At 41.2% G+C, this 21,867-nt stretch overlaps 1 protein-coding gene, 1 long non-coding RNA gene and 2 other non-coding genes across 4 annotated transcripts in view; all 4 read left to right on the top strand.

Moving 5' to 3' along the window:
* The first annotated feature begins 2,431 nt into the window (after positions 1-2,431).
* Positions 2,432-4,177, top strand: LOC139572481 (uncharacterized). The gene is made up of 2 exons (XR_011674426.1): positions 2,432-2,949; positions 3,447-4,177. It is a non-coding gene; the product is annotated as an uncharacterized lncRNA (long non-coding RNA).
* Positions 4,074-4,180, top strand: LOC139574881 (U6 spliceosomal RNA). Its single transcript, XR_011674839.1, has one exon. It is a non-coding gene; the product is annotated as a U6 spliceosomal RNA (small nuclear RNA).
* A 2,766-nt stretch (positions 4,181-6,946) lies between these two features.
* trnat-ugu (transfer RNA threonine (anticodon UGU)) lies at positions 6,947-7,019 on the top strand. Its single transcript has one exon. It is a non-coding gene; the product is annotated as a tRNA-Thr (tRNA).
* Positions 7,020-8,694: 1,675 nt separating this feature from the next.
* Positions 8,695-21,867, top strand: part of LOC139573574 (protein O-linked-mannose beta-1,4-N-acetylglucosaminyltransferase 2-like) — a 33,291-nt gene continuing 20,118 nt past the window's right edge. The window contains exon 1 of the mRNA XM_071397193.1: positions 8,695-8,996. The gene's annotated coding sequence lies outside the window, so the exon portion shown is untranslated. The remainder of the gene's footprint in view (positions 8,997-21,867) is intronic.

Genomic DNA, 21,867 nt, shown 5'->3' with positions numbered 1-21,867 from the left:
TGATACTTATGACAATGTGATACTTAATATTCAGGCACATCAGCATGTCTTTGTTTATGAAACCATACTGAAGTACAATTTCACAAAATGCCCCACATCTGTCATTTTAACAACTGTCCTCCTTTAAAACAACTGGTTACAATATTATGACTTGTGTTTTTTTCCCCTCTGTGGCCCTAATATGCTATCATTTTATATATAGCCTTATAGTCTATGGGAAACTGTAAATTATCTAATGATAGCAACATCATCTAAAAATCATTTTTTATCCAAAATCATTGAAATGAATGATCACAAACGTTTAAATAATAACAGTGGGTCTAGTTATATGTGATAACAATGTATAGTGAGCAGTGAAATAACTATTGGTTTCCATTTGTGGTGACTGCTGACTGACATTAGGGATGAGATTAAATAGATCCTGAAATTTAGCCTGGTCTGGAGCAGGCTAGCTCCACAGAATAAATCTCCATGGTAATTTATACCATAACATATCCTCCTGCCCCTTATCCATCTTTAGTGCAACCGGATTACGGATCAATTGAGCCAGGATCACCAAGATATCCTGGCTTAATCCCTTATCCTAGTTTTGTGCAACAGGCCCCTGGTCTGTCTACTCAGTTTGTTTTTTTGTTAGTTTATAGTGAAGTTCGTGTTTTCGTCTTGTCTTTAATAAATATGTGTTCACAACCCGCTGCGCCTTGGTTCCCTCAATACTCCTCCTTTTCGGTTGAAGAGGAGGAGGACCACCGTTACAGCCGGCCAATTATCTGGGAGAATAATAAATGTTGTTTAGCTTATTCATTGATGGAAATGCCAATCGCTGGAAATATACTGCAGAATATAAACGCAACAGGCAACAATTTGAAAGATTTTACTGAGATTCAACAGTTCATATAAGGAAATCAGTTAATTGAAATAAAGTCATTAGGCCCTGCAGCCATGTAATAAAGCCCATTTTTTTGGGAAAACGAATTAGGTGGGAGCCAGGCCCAGTCAATCAGAATGAGTTTTTCCCCACAAAAGGGCTTAATTACAGACATAAATACTCCCCAGCACAAACGATCTTGCAAGTGAAGAAGCCGGATGTGGAGGTCCTAGGCTGGCGCGGTTACACGTGGTCTGCAATTGTGAGGCCGGTTGGACGTACTGCCAAATTCTGTAAAATGGAGTTGGATGCAGCTTATGGTAGAGAAATTAACATTAAATTCTCTGGCAACAGCTCTGGTGGACATTCCTGCAGTCAGCATGTCAAATGCACGCTCCCTCAAAACTTGAGACATCTGTGGTATTGTGTCATGTGACAACTGCACATTTTAAAGTGGCATTTTATTGTCCCCAGCACAAGGTGCACATGTGTAATGATAATGCTGTTTAATCAGCTTCTTAATATGCCACACCTGTCAAGTGGATGGATTACCTTGGCAAAGGAGAAATGGTCACTTACAGGGATGTAAACAAATTTGTGCACAAACTTTGAGAGAAATCAACTTTTTGTGCATATGGAAAATGTTTGCGATTTTTTTTATTTCAGCTCATGAAACGTGGGACCAACACTTTACATGTTGCATTTTATATTTTTGTTCAGTGTACATTTGACCTGAAAGTTTTAATACATATTGTGATGTGCAGGTCTACCTTGCTTCAAAGTAGCCTAGCCAAAATCAGACCATATCCATGGAGGCAATTATTTTAGATCAACTTTCTTTCATTGTCCATAGCCAAAGGCACAATCCTAGTCATATTAGCAACCCATGCTAGTTGTTGCATATTACATCTCCCCTCTTTTTACATTTCTGATGGATATTTGAATCTCTGTCATAGGAAACCGCTTGGATGTGCAGAGCGCTTTTGACAGGTTTTCCTGCTAATTGCATTATGGAACAAACATTCACGCTATTGGGCTATTTCTTTCTCAACAAGCTGACCAATAGAATAGGTAAACTGCTCTACTATGGGGCATAGTAGATTGACATAGGCTAGTGATTTTGCTGTTCGTTACTTGTCTTGCACAACGTGAAGTCCATACAGAAATGGTTTGTCGAGATCGGTGTGGAAGAACTTGACTGGCCTGCACAGAGCCCTGACCTCAACCCCAATGAACACCTTTGGGATGAATTGGAACGCCGACTGAGAGGCAGGCCTAATCGCCCAACATCAGTGCTCTTGTAGCTGAATGGAAGCAAGTCAGCGCAGCAATGTTCCAACATCTAGTGGAAAGGGAGGACCAACTGCATATTAATGCCCATGATTTTGGAATGAGATGTTCAACGAGCTGGTGTCCACACACTTTTGGTAATGTAGTGTATATACGCAGGCCAGGATAGGGTTTAGAATGGAATAAACAACTGTAGATACATTTGCCCAGTTTATTGTTTTCTCTGATAGTAAACATTAGCTGATCTTGCGTTTTTCAGATTTACAAAGTCAACACCTTCTACAATATTTTCCATCTATGTTGGACATTGGTTCACATGATGACATCAATATTTCAGGTATGATCCTTCAATGTTGACGTCAGCCTGAGTGGTTGGAATACCGTTGTTTTTGCACGTTGCCTCTCTGGAAATGGCAGATAGAATATAGTATGGCGCACTGATATTAGAAACATGCCTCTAGAATCGCTACTCAAAAACGTTCTTCAAACCGTCTACCGTGGTTCTCAAACGTCATATCTGGAGTAACAACCACCACATTTTATTTTGTGTGTAGGCCTAGTGTGTACATGGATATTTGCATAATGCATGCAGAGCAGGGTCTATTTCTTTCAACCATCTCCAGGAGTGTGTAGACAATTTGCGGTGATAGGGCGCCTCGAGCGTTGATTGGCGTTGAACTATGAAGAGCCATTTCTGATGATAGCGCATTTGGGAGACTGTAATCTATCGAAAATACGGGTTAGCAGCTACCAGAACCACACCTTGAAAGTTATATACTTGCTTGCGAAAGGTAAGCTTGAGATGCTCTGGTTTTATAAAATACCTAATGTTATAGCTGCTGCTGTTGAAAAAGTCAAAGTGAACTATGTTATGGCCACGCATTCCCTTCAGACAGCCCAAGTATCTGTTCTTTAGAGATGTCGATATTCATCGTCGACATCTCTAACGCGCAGATACTGGGGCACCTTCAGACTAGCTACACACGTTCCGCTGCACTTCGGTGTGAGTAGCTAGCTAGCTATAACTTGTTAATTACCACATGTAATTACCACCACTTTATTCAGTGCTGCTGCATTCTAAAGTTCAACCCATTTATATTAAAACGGTTTCACTCCCCTCCATTTTTGAGTCTGTCAGTTTGTCTACTTTGAACTTTGTCTTCTAATATATAACGTTAGATTCGTCAGGGAAAACATGGTTGTTGTATTTGACCATTTATCCTAAATTGTAGAAATGTGTTGATGTCAAACGTGTGAAATTAATAAAATGTCCATCTGCTGTCAACAGACTTGACTTGACTTTCTGGCTGCTAGGTGGAACAGCGTTTATCAGCCCTCTGCAAAGTCTTATTTGCTGTGGATGGAGCCCCATCTGGCGGACAGAATCAGTACTGCACCAGCGGACGTGAAAGAAGACTGTTTTTTAAAAAAGAATCCAAGATGGCGACTTGTGAGTGTAGCACAAATGTCTTTAGTTTATCCCCTCCTTGTTGGTAAGAGTTTCTGCTGTTTACAGATGTGAAAGTGTTCAAAGCACACACACTAAGCCTGACCTGTCATAGCTCTATGTAAAAGCTGCCACTAGATACAGATTTAAGATAAGTTTAGTTTCTACTAGCCTAACAAAGAGTGTTATGGGGGAAGGGAGGGGGGAATACAGCCTGGTTTTTGTCTAACGACACCAATCACAGCACAGCCCGCTACTCTACATAACCCCCAGCCTGCTCTCCGGGTCGGTGAAAGGCATCTGTTAGAATCTTTTAGATAGTACCTCCAAAAGTGCTGTGTGTGTATAGCGGTGGTTGACTGTGTTTTAAGTAATTGTGAGTGTCAGGGTGGTTCCAGAGATTAACCGTCAATGAGACTGCTAGTCTAGTCTGGTCCTATAGTTAAGGTCTGTAAATAAGGACTATTTGTGCTCGCTCCGGCAGCACATATACTAAAATTGGAACGATACAGAGAAGATTAGCATGGCCCCTGCGCAAGGATGACACGCATAACCGGAAGCGTTTCCAACTTTTCTCTCCCTGAGGGGTAAAATTGTATTTTTCAGACCTAAAACATTGTGTTTTCTGTATTCAGTGTGTGGTGGAGAAAGCAGGCACTCCTGTGGATATTTGGTACCCTCTAGTGGTCATGTTGGGTAAGTGCAACAGGACAGCTGAACTAAACCCAGACCAATGTAGACAGAAAATCACTTATACCCATACTAAACCACACCATATAATTGCAAACAGGCCGTGAGTTAATACATTTGTGACAATTAATTGTGACAACACGGGGGGAAACGACAGCTCCCTCCTTGAGGACCAGAACCCCCATGACTCATTCATTCCTTCATTAAATGTAAGATTCAACTTGTTTTTGTGTTTTACACTATTCCCGTGTTAAAGCTATTCGTTATCCTGCCCAGGCTTGTTTCTGTGTGAGTTTGGCAACCTAGATTGAGATTTAATATTTTTAAAAGCACCGAAAGTATCAACATTTAGAATGTTATTCTATTGGAACATTTGGTGCTACTGTACATATAGTTTAAAGGGATTTTCCCGTACTTTTGAATACTTTTTAGCCAGTAGTTCTGAAAGTAGAACTCATGAGCCAAAACTTGTCCCCGACAATTGCGTACTACATCAGATGTGTGCACCACGTCATTGCGCTCTCTCTCTCGCTCTTCTCTGATTCTTGCTAGCTGTCACTCAAGTAGCGAGGGGCTGAACTCATTGACTGGAACCGACGCCCACTGACTGACATAATCTCCGTCGCATCTAAACCAGCATTGGCCAGTTTCTGGACTGTCGTGGTCCTGATGCTGGGATTTGTGTATGTAGTTGTTCCCGCTGCCCTGCAGATCTTGGGTAGAAGTGCTGCCAGATAGTTCACGCCCATCAGCACTGACATGTTCCAGATCGAGTCCCCGATACACTCCTCTCCTTGGGTGGAGATAAAATGCAAGGCTGTTCTACAGGCATTTCAGTAGATATTTCTCCAGTCATGCCACCGGGCATAGTGGGTTCCCTGGCTGCTCGAACATGAATCCCCTCTTGGACTCCCTGCCTCTCTCCCTTGGGTCCAGACGATTCTTTGTGGCCTCGTTTATATGCGAGAGTGGCGCATCTGAGAGAGAGAATGCGTTGTTATAATATTGCTTTCCAGTAGCCTATTACGAGTGCAACTTAGAAATAAAACAAACAGGCTATGAACATCATACCTTAGACTGTTCTTGTCTGTTTTTACAAGGAATGAGTTGGGCTTTAGTTGTCTGTTCCCCTCTTTTCTTCTTTGACCCAGATGTAACTGGAGGTCGAACCATACTTTCTGGACCAGACCCCTTGGTGTACCGGGATTCAGAGCCTGGCAGTTTTGGAGCTGGGCCATGTCCTTATCAGTGATGGGAGGGTGGCTGTTTGTGATATATTTTCCTTGCCTTAGCTGTTTGATGTTGGCCAGAAATGCATGATTCGAGGTGGTAAATTCAGTGTCCTTCATAAGGAACTAGCTGCGACTGGTGGTTGGGTCATTTAGAAACCCGTTGAGCACACTCCGGAGTGCCAGGTAGCTACTTATGCTGTTCTCTTCCCCCTTCCCATTTCGTACATTTCCATAAAACTGTCGGAGAACAATGGTAAACTCTTCCTTAGTGACAGTTTTGAAGTCAACAACTTTTTTCTTCTCTGCTAGACAGCCCTCGAAGCAACGCACAGCCCAGTTTGTATTCTTAACTGTGTTTTTTCCCCCGTTGCGGCTTTTCTCTAGGTCATTCAATTCAGTATCCCACAAATCTGTATGCCTGTGTATTATTGCCATCTCTTTTTCCCAATTATTCCATAGTCGTGCTGCCAAAAATGTTCCACTCATCCATTTTAGTTTTGGCAGCCAACTGAAAAAAAGTAGCCAGCCAACTGAAAAAAAGTTTTGTATGTTGCTACTGTATGACAACCAGCTCAATTTGCTGTCTGTCTCGTTCCGACACATTCACTTTATATGAGACGGTGGAGATCGCAATTCAATATTGAGAAGGCCGGAGAGACAGACCAGTTTATACAAATCTCTACTGTTGAGAACTAAATGCTAGTCTAAAAGAAATGTGAGATAATGTCTAGATGCTTTTTATAGTGGAGATAAAGTTTATACATTGATGCTCCCCCTAACACCCCGCCCCCCCCACCACCTCATCTGACATTTTACCTGCCCCCACCCAATGGACATTTATCATGTTAGTTGTAAATATGTAATTATTATTATGTTGCTATTGTTTCATTCACTTCCCTTTGACCTGCACTGTAGGAGCTTAAGATATTCACTGTACCCTGCATTTACATCTGCAACCCTGCGCATGTAACTAATAAACACTCTCTGTGGCACTGCTAGGACTCACCACTAGAGCGCAGCAACAGACAATAAAATGCAGTGATCATTTGTAGGCTGTTCTCTGGCAATGGCAAAGGATTTTATGGTCTGTTGCTGCTCTCTAGTGGCAAGTCCTGGCAGTGCCACAGATGTGTGTGTGTGTGTGTTTTATTGCACAGGTCCAATTGGCATGTAAAAATGTGTATTATGTTTCTCTGGTCTAAATCTCATGTAGATCATGATGTAACAGAAAGACTGAAAACCAGCAGACACTCAAGCCTAGAGTAGTTGACTTTGCTTCATATGCTAACAACCTGTTTAGCTGGTTGGGCCAGACTGCACTAACAGCTGAGTGGCATGAGGTGTGGCCTTCTGTCTTTTAACTGGCAAGATCCGTTGTAATATGTAAATGGCCTGTTGTCTTAAGGTGTGAGAAGGTAAGGCTCCATAGCTCAGTGGTTAGAGCACTGGTCTTGTAAACCAGGGGTCGCGAGTTCAATTCTCGCTGGGGCCTTGACTAAAGGATCACATGTTTTAATCCAGGTCAGTACAATCCCGTTTTGTGTTCAATTCTGCTCCCCATGTATACATACATACCTTGTGAATAATTATGTTGTTGTAGTAGCTTATGTCTCGTGTCAACAGAACATCCAGCACAGAAATTACATTATTGATGCAAGCTCTCTCACAAACACCCAGAAGAGCATCTATATTTATTGTTACATTTTTGTGGCCAGTTACTGGGTTTTATGGCATCAGTCATGGCTCCATAGCTCAGTGGTTAGACCACTGGTCTTGTAAATCAGGGGTTGTGAGTTCAGATCACGCTGGGGCCTTCCTCGAGGGGTCATATGTTTTGGCCCGGCTGATGTGTGCTCCAGCAGCACCACACTGCCTCCGCGACAACCTGTGTAGCCTAACATGCAGTCTTGTCTACACATTGCATTGGAGTAAAACAATGTGTGTATTAACAACATACAACTGTTATTTTGCCTCTCAATGATCATTCAACGCCGCACGATTTGATGGACAGACAGCACATCATTGAAATTCGCCCGAGTAGCCAACTGTTCCACCTGTGGGCAGATAACAAACAGATATTTTATTAACATCTTCAATGCCTGGATCGGGAGCCGGGTTGGGGCGTGTGTGGAGCTTTGTCCCCTTGGGAAGGGCCTTGCTTGAGAGACCAATGCAACCAATGTTGACATATGAGATGAATGTGTGAAAACTGTGGATGTCGTTGTATTTGATCATGTCACCACTACAGATTTGTTTTGTTTCTGCATTTTATTTCCATTGATCTTTTTCTGGCAGAGATTAATGTATTTTTCTATATGGCATTAGGAAAGCTGTCCTACTTGAGCATTCGTTTCACTCTCCCCTCGTCAGTACGTCCAACCGGCCTCATAAACGCAGACCATGTTTAACCACGCCAGCCCAGGACCTCCACATCCGGCTTCTTCACCTGTGGGATCGTCTAAGACCAGCCACCCGGACAGCTGATGAAAATGTGGGTTTGCAGAAGCAAATAATTTCTACATAAACTGTCAGAAACCGGCTCAGGGAAGCTCATCTGCGTGCTCATCATCCTCACCAGGGTCTTGACCTGACTGCAGTTCGGCATTGTAACCAACTTCATTGGGCAAATGCTCACCTTTGATGGCCACTGGCACGCTGGAAGAGTGTGCTCTTTTATATTTTTTAAGGTATCTGTGACCAACCGATGCATATCTGTATTCCCAGTCATGTGAAATCCATAGATTCCATTTATTTAGAGATTGAGCATGATTAATGCAAAATTAGTGTCCCCTAACCCCCTGTCAGAAGGGTGCAAGCTAGGATTAATTAAATGCCAAAGGTACTATGGAGTTGTGAGGAGAGCGGAGAAATGCAGTATGTGCAAATGTTTCCTTATATAAACACTTTACATGCAATTTGTGATATGTGTATATTAAGCTTGTCCTGAAAAACAAAGTAGTTTGCATGTGAGTGAATTGTAACTAGTGGTCTATGTAAGATAAACATAATACAAGAGAGAAGGATTCATTTTACTTACTTTTGTCGCCATAAATTATGCAATCAAATCGTTGTACAAATTCTGGGACCTCAATTTATATCCTCTTATGTTATCATTATGGTCACATCATCAGGGAGTGTGGAGAAAGCGCCGATAACATCTCGCGAGGTTTGGATATGGGATTTGACTTTGCAGTGGGTGGAGACAGGATAGCAAGTAGAATCGAAATCGCCTTTTTGACAGCATTTAAAAAAAATACTGTCTAACTTTCAACTTGAATGAATGCGTTGATATTTCCTACAGTTGCACCTACATTGAGGCATATCGTTAAGGAGGTTCATTCGATCACGTCAATCCTCTGGAACGTTTCTGCGGAGAGTAACGTATGCTCTGGAGCTAGTAATGCTGCCTTAGCTGAAACGTTTCAGCTACAGTGAAGAAAATACCTTTCCGTTTTATCGAAACTCCCCGGTAAGAATAATAAAGACGTTTTTTATCGGTGCATGTCATGTTTTCAATGTGGTGTTTGTTTGAAAACTTTTAGTTTCAGGACAAAGTTTCGAATTCAAAAGCACTGTGGCTCTTGGCGAATTATCTTGACGCTACCCATGCATTCTGCTCATGGGCATGACCCAATTTATTTTAACGCACGAATGTAACGTTAACAGTTTGCCTGGACAAATTACGTTATGGCTTCAAATATGAACAGGACCTGTTGTTTCTAAGTAGCTCATGGAGTCTTTATAAATATCAATCAAGCTTATTCCTACAATGGCTAGGCTATACGTGTTCAATCATAACTATGGTAATCTGAACCCCCGACATTGTTCTCAATCGCGATTGTTCATGAACACAGTTTTGTCTAGGCCTAAACAAGACTGAAGTAGTAAACACTCATTTGTCCTTGCTTTAAATCTGTCATTGCGTGTGTTCATCTCAATTCAGGATGACTTAAATGGTAACTTCTAACACAGTTTGGTCAGGTAGTATTGTCTGGGATTGAATGTTTTTCCTTCAAATCATTCATCCTGGAGAGATTTAGCTACACTAGGACAATCACAAACCATGTAATTAATCCCTTAGATTTTCAAGAAATACCTAAATCTATGTTGACTGAGGATGAATTTTATGAAAATCCCACCAACTAAAATTGAAAACCAGCATTAACTTGAGGTTCTCATATAGGTTTTGAATCTACCTTTATTTTTATGATATTTTATTTGATCTCTTATAAACAATACAACACATACACACGACTACATCCTACAAACATTACACCTGCCCAGACCCACTTGAATCCCCCTTTTGAATACACATGAAGTTGATAGTTTCACAAATAGGTCTAGCCAACAATATTAATGATTCCTTTTTTTTAAAAGTAGGCTATCATGACTTCTTCTGCAATATGGACCTCTTTCACCAGTTGCTCTTGGTCTCAGATGAGTGGGTGCTGCTATAGCCTACATATCATGATGTAGTGGGGGAGCATGGTAGTGACAAATAGCCAACCTATCCTAAATATGAATGCCTAATTTTCATTGCCTTCACACTTCTGTTAGGAAGGTCATCTATAATGATTGGGAGCTCAGCTGGCAGCCTGTAGTTGAGGTAGATGAAGTGGAAGTCTGGGGGAGTTGATGAGAGGTGTGTGAGATATATATATATCTCTGAATATTAGGAAGGTAGCCTATTTGCTATCAGCTAATTCGTTGGTGTGTTATTGACAATACTCAGTTTCTGCTTTTTAGGAAGATCTATGTAATGCACACAATTCCTCTTAGGCCTGTAAATTGGGCTGCAGGTAGCCTAGTGGTTAGAGTGTTGGACTAGTAACCGGGAGGTTGCAAGATCGAATCCCCGAGCTGACAAGGTAAAAATGCTGTTCTGCCCCTGAACAAGGCAGTTAACCCACTGTTCCTAGGTTGTCATTGAAAATAAGAATTTGTTCTTATCTGACTTGCCTAGTTAAATAAAGGTACATTTTATTTATATTCTTCTGGACTATTTCATTTAATTTTCTGGCCTTTTAGGAGTCTGTCATGTAGCAGAATTCTGTGCTATGCTGCAATGTTTCCATAGGATGATCTGTCCTCCCTTGTGTCTGACATTTCTACTCACCCTCTGCAGAATAGATGCATCAACACCCATTTCTCATGGGCCCTTTGGCAACGACTGGAAACAATCTAGAGGTCGACCGATTGTGATTTTTCAACGCCGATACTGATTATTGGAGGACCAAAAAATGCTGATAGCGATTAATCGGCTGATTTTTTTTGAGTATATATATATAATTACACTTTTTTTAAACTTAATATAATACATAATTCAAATCTATTTAGTCTCAAATAAATAATGAAACATGCTCAATTTGGTTTAAATAATGCAAAAACACAGTGTTGGAGAAGAAAGTAAAAGTGCAATATGTGCCATGTAAAAAAGGCTAGCATTTAAGTTCCTTGCTCAGAACATATAGTCAAGAAGTTTTAGTTTGTAGTTATTATAGGAATTATGACTCGTCGACTATTTCTCTCTATACCATTTGTATTTCATATACCTTTGACTATTGGATGTTCTAATAGGCACTTTAGTATTGCCAGCCTAATCTCAGGAGTTGATAGGCTTGAAGTCATTAACAGCGCTATGCTTCAAGCATTGTTAAGAGTTGCTGGCAAACGCAGTAAAGTTTGAATGAATGCTTACGAGCCTGCTGCTGCCTACCACCGCTCAGTCAGACTGCTCTATCAAATATCAAATCATAGACTTAATTATAATATAATAAACACAGAAATACGAGCCTTTGGTCATCACAATGGTCAAATCCGGAAACTATAATTTCAAAAACAAAATGTTTATTCTTTCAGTGAAATACGGAACCGTGCCGTATTTTATCGAACGGGTGGCAACCCTAAATCTAAATATTGCTGTTACATTGCACAACCTTCAATGTTATGTCATAATTATGTAAAATTCTGGCAAATTAGTTCGCAACGAACTAGGCGACCCAAACGGTTGCATATACCATGACCCTGCGTGCAATGAACGCAAGAGAAGTGACACAATTTCCCTAGTTAATATTGCCTGCTAACATGCATTTCTTTTAACTAAATATGCAGGTTTTACAAAATATACTTCTGTGTATTGATTTTAAGAAAGGCATTGATGTTTATGGTTAGGTACATTCGTGCAACGATTGTGCTTTTGTTAAATCATCACCCGTTTGGCGAAGTAGGCTGAGATTCGATGATATGGAATCGCATTGATTATATGCAACGCTGGACAAGCTAGTTAACCTAGTAATATCATCAACCATGTGTAGTTAACTAGTGATTATGTGGAGATTGATTGTTTTTTTATAAGATAAGTTTAATGCTAGCTAGCAACTTACCTTGGCTCCTTGCTGCACTCGCGTAACAGGTGGTCAGCCTGCCACGCAGCTTCCTCGTGGAATGCAATGTAATCGGCCATAATCGGCGTCCAAAATAGCAGATTTACCGATTGTTATAAAAACTTGAAATCGGCCCTAATTAATCGTTTATGTCGATTAATTGGTTGACCTCTAAAATAAACAAAGTACTGTTAACTTTAAGGAAACTGGAAGATGTTTTTAAAGGAGAATAATCTAGGCTATTAAGGGGTTTATAAGTTATTTTAGAATTCAAGGGGTGCATTTTAAATGATTGGAAACTACAGACTACAGTGGCTTTAACTGTATCTGGGTTGTTGTGGCAGGCTGACAGTGTGTCCCCAGCAGTGAGAAAGAGAGGGAGAGTATGGTACAGCCACTAATGTTGTCCATTGGGCTGTAGCTCTAGCTAACATGAGCGCTAGGAGGCTTGATCCAACCTGACATGCCACAATTGGGCCAGGAATAAAAATGACAAGCCTGGAGGACACAGGCAATAAAGCAGCCGAGAAGAGAGGCCTATTAAGTGGTTCTTTGTGATAGCGGAGAGGTGAACAAGTTGTCCTTCAGAAGGATGAGGATGCAAGGCAGGGAGGGAATCTCCAAGGTGATCCTGAAGGGACAAGCCAGCGACAGGCAGTGAGGAGAAATGCCAGAGTAAGATACTAACAGCGCTGTTTGCCTATCGTGGAGCGGGAGCCTTATTAAAATGCATTAGAATCTCCAGGCTGCTCCGCTCTACGCTACTTCTCCCATCCCCATCATCAGGGTGCTTATCGTCTCCAAGGCAAACGGCAATACAAAACACTAGGGAGCCGTGCAAGGTCTGTCAGCCAAGTCCTGATAGAAGAGACCTGGCACTCTCGGCCTTAGCTCAGTTGCTACAGCTGTGATGTCATCAGAGAGAGGCTTAATAACATTTACCTTGTTTACTGCTGCTACTGCTCACCCTTTTGTAACCAAACCCATATAGGAGCAGTTTGGAAACACTACTGTCTCCTGCTCCCATCACTACAAATGTCAGAGGTGTGATCATGTATAGATGAAAGAGATTGGTGACTATGTGAAAAGGATATAGTGTTTTCCATCTAAAAGAACCCATGAGCAGCAACATGTGAAGTTCATAGGAGCATGTCAAATTTAAGCTGAGTCTTTTTTTATGAAGGGATATATAATTGTTTTTACAATTTTCCATCTTAAAATGTAGGAATAAGCAAAGATGGAAAAGGGGTCTTTTTTTGGAGAACATCTACCAAAAATAGTTTAAAGGTATTAGAAATACATAACACTCATATTGAAGTAAAAGACCCCTTGCCAACAAATATCAACACTTTATATTTAGTTTTGAATATATTTGTCTGCCTTCTGTACGTTGAAGAACAATTGCCTTGTGCCTTAAAATTCTGTTAGCAAAAACCCACATATCTTTAAGATATTTTCTAATTGCTCTCCCTCATTAGGAGGGGAGGATAATGAACGTTCAGAAGTAACAAATAAAGGTAGATCTATTAATTAGTCAGTGTTTTACTGATATCAATTTTGTTTATGAATTATTGTGACGATAACTTGTTCGCTAACTGAATTTCTGTAGTTGATTGGCTACAATGGGGGAAATCATAATAGTCACAAACCACAGTTGGGTTCACAAGTTTGGACAGCAAAGTAGAGTACAGAAAAGTATAGCACAGGGCTGTACTGTTCAGTAAATAACTAGAGTATAGTTCAGTAGAGCACATAAGTTAAATACACTATAGTACTGTACTCGAATGCACTCTGCTGTGCTGTACTCTGCTGAGCTCTACTGTGGAGTTGCCCAGATGCTGAATTGTCTTTACTATTTCAAAGACCTTTTCAGCTTCCGTGAAACAAGGGCTCTTTTTGAATTGTCTTTCCTTGATTCCTCACGTCCTCTCTCTTCGCCTCCTCAAAATGCATTGGAGGAGAAGGTTAGAAAAAGGATCCTAGGATCTTCTGTGCATTTTGAGGAGGTGAAGAGAGAGGATGTGAGGAATCAGGAGGACAATTGAGAAAGAGCCTTGGGATTACAAGGTCACCCAGGGACATCTCAAAAAGACAGAACTACTCCAGGCTTTTTGTCTTCTCAGAGACAAAAGCAGAAAGCCATTTTTTACTGTAAAAGCATAGAGAGAAGTCAGGTGAAACATCAGGCTAGAAATGTGTTGTCCAGTCTGGCTTGTTTAGCAGTTTTTCTACCCACAGCATATTTACTTACTGTACCGCCTGCCTGCTGCCTTCTAAGGGAATATTTACTTTTCTTAATGCCTGTTTCATTATTTATAAGCAGCATTCAGTATAACAAAGATTTTGGGACTATTAGGGGAAAGCAGATGTGGGCGAGGTGGTTGACTGAGAAGCGTGGTGGGTGGGTGGGAGCTCTGAAGGGAGACTGAAGTGGGGCTGGAGCAGTAACATTACGCCAGACAGAAATATAATTTAAATGTGAAGCATTCCCAGTTGTAGCCCGAGTTCATGCATGCATATGATTATGATGGAAACTATGCTAACCTTTCTCCAATTGGATCATGTTACTCTTAAGGCAACATTTACTTCCTCACACGGAAAATGTCAAGCAAAAAGCGCTCTGTTTACTCCTCGTTCAGATTGTGTTATTCCCCATAGCCTAACTTCTATTGCTATGTGAGGACATCGGTTTTCAAACAACCTAGGCTGTCAATGTCTATCTAGGCCTAATCATTTGTTTAGTAGAAGTGTAGTTCTATAGTATATATTTTTTAAATTATTTAGTCTAGGGGTTTTCAAACTTTTTTTGCCCAGAGACCCCCGGCCAGGCAAACCAGGGACCCTCATCATATGTTAGCAAAAATATAAAATCACGTCTTATCAGTTGAATGATAATGGCAAGTAGAAGTAATCAACATTTTAAAAGTGAAGAGATTTGGTAGACAGTTATTGTTTTCAGATCCCCACAGTTCATTGGAAGAGGAAATGTAAACTAACATAATCTATTAGCTCGAAAGTTATCTTGGCGGTGTAGAGAATTTTACTGTTGTAAGTAGAGGTCGACCGATTAATCGAAATGGCCGATTAATCGGGGCCGATTTCATGTTTTCATAACAACCGGAAATCGATATTTTTGGGCGCCGATTTAAAATTTTAAAAAAATTACTTTTATTTTTATTTTTTTATATATATATATATTTTTTACACCTTTATTTAACTAGGCAAGTCAGTTAAGAACACATTCTTATTTTCATTGACGGCCCAGGAACGTTCTGCGGGCAGAACGACAGATTTTTGACCTTGTCAGCTCGGGGGATCCAATCTTGCAACCGTACAGTTAACTAGTCCAATGCTCTAACACTGATTACATTGCACTCCACGAGGAGCCTGCCTGTGCTGCGAATGTAGTATGCTAAGGTAATTTGCTAGCTAGCATTAAACTTAACTTATCTTAAAAAACAATCAATCAATGACTGTCATTGCTCCAATGTGTACTTAACCATAAACATCAATGCCTTTCTTAAAATCAATACACAAGTATATATTTTTAAACCTGCATATTTAGCTAAAAGAAATCCAGGTTAGCAGGCAATATTAACCAGGTGAAATTGTGTCATTTCTCTTGCGTTCATTGCACGCAGAGTCAGGGTATATGCAACAGTTTGGGCCGCCTGGCTCTTTGCGAACTAATTTGCCAGAATTTTACGTAATTATGACATAACATTGAAGGTTGTGCAATGTAACAGGAATATTTAGACTCATGGATCCCACCCGTTAGATAAAATACGGAACGGAATAAACTTTTTGTTTTCGAGGTGATAGTTTCCGGATTAGTCAAAAGGTATATGGTTTAGAGAGAAATAGTCGACGCGTTATAATTCCTGTTATAACTTGCGGCTGAACTTGAAAGGGGTTCCTTCGTTATTTTACCGTTCATGTCTTCCATAGAGAATGTCTTGATCTACTTCAAATAAAAGTCTGTGTTTCGTGCAGGCTTAAACCGCCTCGATGTTTTGATACCCGTGTAAATCTCACTAGGACAAGGTAACGTTTGTCAACATATTTTCATAAATCCACTCTACAATTTTTTTTATCTTCCCTTATATTTAGCCAATATTGTTCAGAGTTACCTTGTCCTATGGATATCTACACAGTTATAAAAATCGGCAAGGTGGTGTAAGCCTACACGAAACACAGACCTTATTTTAAGTGAATCTAAAAAATATCCTATGGAATAAATGAAGGAATCGCTTTTCAGATTTTGCTGTCATGGGAATTATGACTCGCACTTTGGTCGTCAATTCTTACCATGCCCATTATTAAAATAGGATTTCCTGCATATAGAAATGACAGTTTTTGTTTTCAACATTCATCACAGGTAACTTAAATTCTATTTTTTTTCTCTATTTTTATTCAAACAGTTGAAAGTATTTGTCTCCTAAGCAGACTCTTCAGTATCATTGTCACTTCAGATGCTGTGTGTGTGTGTGTATTTATGTATTATATTAAGTTAAAATAAGTGTTCATTGTTCTTTCAGTATTGTTGCAATTGTCATTATTACAAAAATTTGTGTGTGTGTATGATATATATATATTAAGCATTTTTCTTTTTATATATATAAATCGGCCGATTAATCGGTATCGGCTTTTTTTGTCCTCCAATAATCGGTATCGGTATTGTCGTTGAAAAATCATAATCGGTCGACCTCTAGTTGTAAGGCACATTTTCTGCAATTCTACACATGTTTCCATTGAGCTGAGAACATTTTGAAGCTAATTTCCAGGCATTCTACACAGTTTTGCATGGAACTGAGACAATTTTGCAGTTTTAAAGCTAATTTCCTGCAATTCTATGCATTTTGCAATGGCAAATGCTGTAGTAAATCAATGTGCATATGCCCAGAATGCCCAGTTTATTTTCTCCTTGACAGTATAGCTTCTTTTATTGTTAGTTCTCAAAGATGGTATTATAAAAAATAAAGTGTGTATGTGTGTGTATAAATATAAATATCACACACTCATTCAAGGTTTTTGTATTATTTGTACTATTTTCCTCAACATGGGGGGGCCCTCAGGGGTGCGTGCTTAGCCCCCTCCTGTACTCCCTGTTCACTCATGACTGCACGGCCAGGCGCGACTCCAACGCCATCCATTAAGTTTGCTGATGACACAACAGTGGTAGGCCTGATCACCGACAACGATGAGACAGCCTATAGGGACGAGGTCAGAGACCTGACCGTGTGGTGCAAGGACAATAACCTCTTCCTCAACGTGATCAAGACAAAGGAGATGATTGTGGACTACAGGAAAAGGAGGATGCCACCATTCTCATCGACGGGGCTGTAGTGGAGCAACAAACTAACATGCTCCAAGCACACCAAGACAGTCGTGAAGAGGGCACGACAAAAGCTATTCCCCCTCATGATACTGAAAAGATTTGGCATGGGTCCTCAGATCCTCAAAAGGTTTTACAGTTGCACCATCGAGAGCATCCTGACTGGTTGCATCACTGCCTGGTATGGCAACTGCTCGGCCTCTGACCGCAAGGCACTACAGAGGGTAGTGCATATGGCCCAGTACATCACCGGGGCCAAGCTTCCTGCCATCCAGGACCTCTATACCAGGCAGTGTCAGAGGAAGGCCCTAAAAATTGTCGCAGACTCCAGCCACCCTAGTCTTAGACTGTTCTCTCTGCTACCGCATGGCAAGCGGTACCGGAGCGCCAAGTTTAGATCCAAGAGGGTCCTAAATAGCTTCTACCCCCCCAAGCCATAAGACTCCTAAACAGCTAATTAAATGGCTACCCAGACTATTTGCATTGCTGCTACTCTTTTATTATCTATGCATCGTCATTTTAATAACTTCACCTACATCCTCAAAAGGTTTTACAGCTGCACCATCGAGAGCATCCTGACTGTTTGCATCACTGCTTGGTATGGCAACTGCTCGGCCTCTGACCGCAAGGCACTACAGAGGGTAGTGCGTATGTCACAGTACATCACCGGTGCCCTGCTTATTGACACATTGACTCTGTACCGGTACCCCCGTGTATAGCCCCGCTATTGTTATTTACTGCTGCTCTTTAATTTTTTGTTATTATCTTTTTTACATTTTGGGGGGGTATTTTATTAAAACTGCTTTGTTGGTTAAGGGCTTGTAAGTAAGCATTTCACTGTAAGGTCAACACCTGTTGTATTCAGCGCATGTGACAAATACAATTTGATTTGATTTATTTGGAGTTTTCCCATTTTTCTCTGCAGATCCTCTCAAGGTCTCTCAGGTTGGATGGGGAGCGATGCAGCACAGCTATTTTCAGGTCTCTCCAGAGATGTTTGATCGGGTTCAAGTCTGGGCTGGGCCACGCAAGGAGATTCAGAGACTTGTCCTGAAGCCACTCCTGCGTTGTCTTGGCTGTGTGCTTAGGGTCGTTGTCTTGTTGGAAATTGAACCTTCATCCCAGTCTGAGGTCCTGAGCGCTCTGGAGCAGATTTTCATCAAGGATCTCAATGGACTTTGCGCCGTTCATCTTTCCCTCGATCCTGACTAGTCTCCCAGTCCCTGCTGCTGAAAAACATCCCCATATCATGATGCTGCCACCACCATGCTTCACCGTAGGGATGGTGCCAGGTTTCCTCCAGATGTGTTGCTTGGCATTCAGGCCAAAGAGTTCAATCTTGGTTTCATCTGACCAGAGAATCTTGTTTCTCATGGTCTGAGTCTTTAGGTGCCTTTTGGCAAACTCCAAGCGGGCTGTCATGCCTTTTACTGAGGAGTGGCTTCCGTCTGGCCACTCTACCATAAAGGTCTGATTTGGTGGAGTGCTGCAGAGCTGGTTGTCCTTCTGGAAGGTTCTCCCATTGCCACAGAGGAGCTCTGTCAGTGACCATCTGGTTCTTGGTCACCTCCCTGACCAATGCCCTTCTCCTCGATTGCTCGGCCAACTCCAGGAAGAGTCTTTGTGGTTCCAAACTTCTTTCATTCAAGAATGATGGAGGGCACTGTGTTCTTGGGGACCTTCAATGCTGCAAACAGTTTTGTAATACCCTTCCCTAGACCTTGCCTTGACAAAATCCTGTCTCGGTGCTCTACCGACAATTATTTCGACCTCATGGCTTGGTTTTTGCTCTGACTTGCTTTGTCAACTGTGTGACCTTATATAGACTTTCCAAATCATGTCCAATCAGTTGATTTTACCACAGATTGACTCCAATCAGTTGTAGAAACATCTCAAGGATGATCAATGGAATCAGGATGCAACTGAGCTCAGTTTCGAGTCTCATAGAAAAGGGTCTGAATACTTATGTAAATAAGGTATTTCATTAATTTTTTTGACATTTGCAAACATTTCTAAAAACCTGTTTTTGCTTTGTCATTATATTGTATTGTGTATAGATTGAGGAAAAACATAAATTTATTAAATTATAGAATAAGGCTGTAACGTAGCAAAATGTGAAAAAAGTCAAGGGGTCTGAATAGTTTCCTAAGGCACAAATGGTATCCACGGTGCAGGGTTTCCATTATCCGTTAATGGCTGGCTTTTTGCCGATAAAAAAATATAAATAAAAAAATCATAATAGAAAAGCGATAATTAAAATTGGTGCCGGCCAATTATCCGGGAGAAGAATTTTAAAAAATCCCATTGCGAAGTAATGCTTTTTAGCTTATTCATTGATGGAAATACCAATCATTGGAAATATACTGAACAAGAATATAAACGCGACAATTTGAAAGATTTTACTGAGATTCTACAGTTCATGTAAGGATATCAATCAATTGAAATAAATTCATTAGGCCCTGCAGCCAAGTAATAATGCACTTTTGTGGGGGAAAACTAATTCTGGGCCTGGCACCCACCGGGGAGTCTGGCCCAGCAAATCAGAATTAGTTTTTCCCCACAAAAGGGCTTTATTACAGACAGAAATACTCCCCAGCACAAGTGATCTTGCAAGTGAAGAAGCTGGATGTGAAGGTCTTGGGCTGGCGTGGTTACACATGGTCTGCAGTTGACCGAATATAAACAGTGTAGATATTCCCTCCGCAAGGCAATCAAACAAGCTAAGCATCAGTATAGAGACAAAGTAGAGTCGCAATTCAACGGCTCAGACATAAGACGTATGTGGCAGGGTCTACAGTTAATCACAGATTACAAAAAGAAAACCAGCCCGTCGCGGACACCGACGTCTTGCTCCCAGACAAACTAAACTTCTTTGCTCGCTTTGAGGACAATACAGTGCCACTGACACAGCCCGCTTCCTTCACCGCAGCCAACCTGAGTAAAACTTTAAACGTGTTAACCCTCGCAGGGCTGCCGGCATCCCTAGCCGCGTCCTCAGAGCATGCGCAGACCTGCTGGCTGACAAATTCAATCAATCCCTATCCCAGTCTGCTGTTCCCACATGCTTCAAGAGGGCCACCATTGTTCCTCTTCCCAAGAAAGCTAAGGTAACTGAGCTAAACGACTATCGCCCGTAGCACTCACTTCCGTCATCATGAAGTGCTTTGAGACTAGTCAAGGATCATATCACCTCCACCCTACCTGACACCCTAGACCCACTCCAATTTGGCGTACACATCATGGACAAACTGAAATGGTCCACCCACACAGACAGCATGGTGAAGAAGGCGCAACAGCACCTCTTCAACCTCAGGAGGCTGAAGAAATTTGGCTTGTCCCCGAAAACACTCTCAAACTTTTACAGATGCACAATCGAGAGCATCCTGTCGGGCTGTATCACAGCCTGGTACGGCAACAGCTCCGCCCACAACCGTAAAGCTCTCCAGAGGGTAGTGAGGTCTGCACAACGCATCACCGGGGGCAAACTACCTGCCCTCCAGGACACCTACACCACCGATGTCACAGGAAGGCCAAAAAGATTATCAAGGACAACAACCACCCGAGCCACTGCCTGTTCACCCCGCTAACATCCAGATGGCGAGGTCAGTACAGGTGCATCAAAGCTGGGACCGAGAGACTGAAAAACAGCTTCTATCTCAAGGCCATCAGACTGTTAAACAGCCATCACTAACATTAAACAATGCTACTTGATATAATGTTTACACAACCTACATTACTCATCTCATATGTATATACTGTACTCTATACCATCTACTGCATCTTGCCTATGCCGCACGGCCATCGCTCATCCATATATTTATATATTCATATTCATTCCTTTACACTTGTGTGTATAAGGTAGTTGTTGTGAAATTGTTAGTTTACTTGTTAGATATTACTGCACAGTCGGAACTAGAAGCACAAGCATTTCGCTACACTCTCATTAACATCTGCTAACCATGTGTATGTGACCAATAAAATTTGATTTGATTTGAAGCCGGTTGGACGTACTGCCAAATTCTGTAAAATGGAGTTGGAGGCAGCTTATGGTAAAGAAATTAACATTCAATTATCTGGCAACAGCTCTGGTGGACATTCCTGCAGTCAGCGTGTCAATTGTACGCTACCTCAAAACTTGAGACATCTGTGTCATGTGACAACTGCACATTTTAAAGTGGCATTTTATTGTCCCCAGCACAAGGTGCACATGTGTAATGATAATGCTGTTTAATCAGCTTCTTAATATGCCACACCTGTCAGGTGGATGGTTTATCTTGGTAAAGGAAAAATGCTCACTTACAGTGATGTAAAAAAAATTGTGAACAAACTTTGAGAGAAATTAGCTTTTTGTGCCTATGGAAGATTTGGGGGATTTTTTATTTCAGCTCAGGAAACGTGGGACCAACACTTTACATGTTGCATTTTATATTTTTGTTCAGTGTACATTTGACTGGTCATGCTTATCAGTCTGTGATTTTGAATAATTTAGTGGAATTAAATTGGCGTGTACAGTATATACGTTATGTATCTTATCACACTCGTTCAGGATACATATACAGAGCCTTTGAGCGGAAAATCTGTCAGACAGCGCGAGAGCTGCTGCTACAGCATCTCAAACAGCA

This window comes from Salvelinus alpinus, chromosome 4 (assembly GCF_045679555.1).
Source record: "Salvelinus alpinus chromosome 4, SLU_Salpinus.1, whole genome shotgun sequence".
In the NCBI taxonomy this organism is placed as follows: Eukaryota; Metazoa; Chordata; class Actinopteri; order Salmoniformes; family Salmonidae; genus Salvelinus; species Salvelinus alpinus.
The sequence above is the reverse complement of the archived record's forward strand: the minus strand, read 5'-3'. Positions and strand labels throughout refer to the sequence as shown.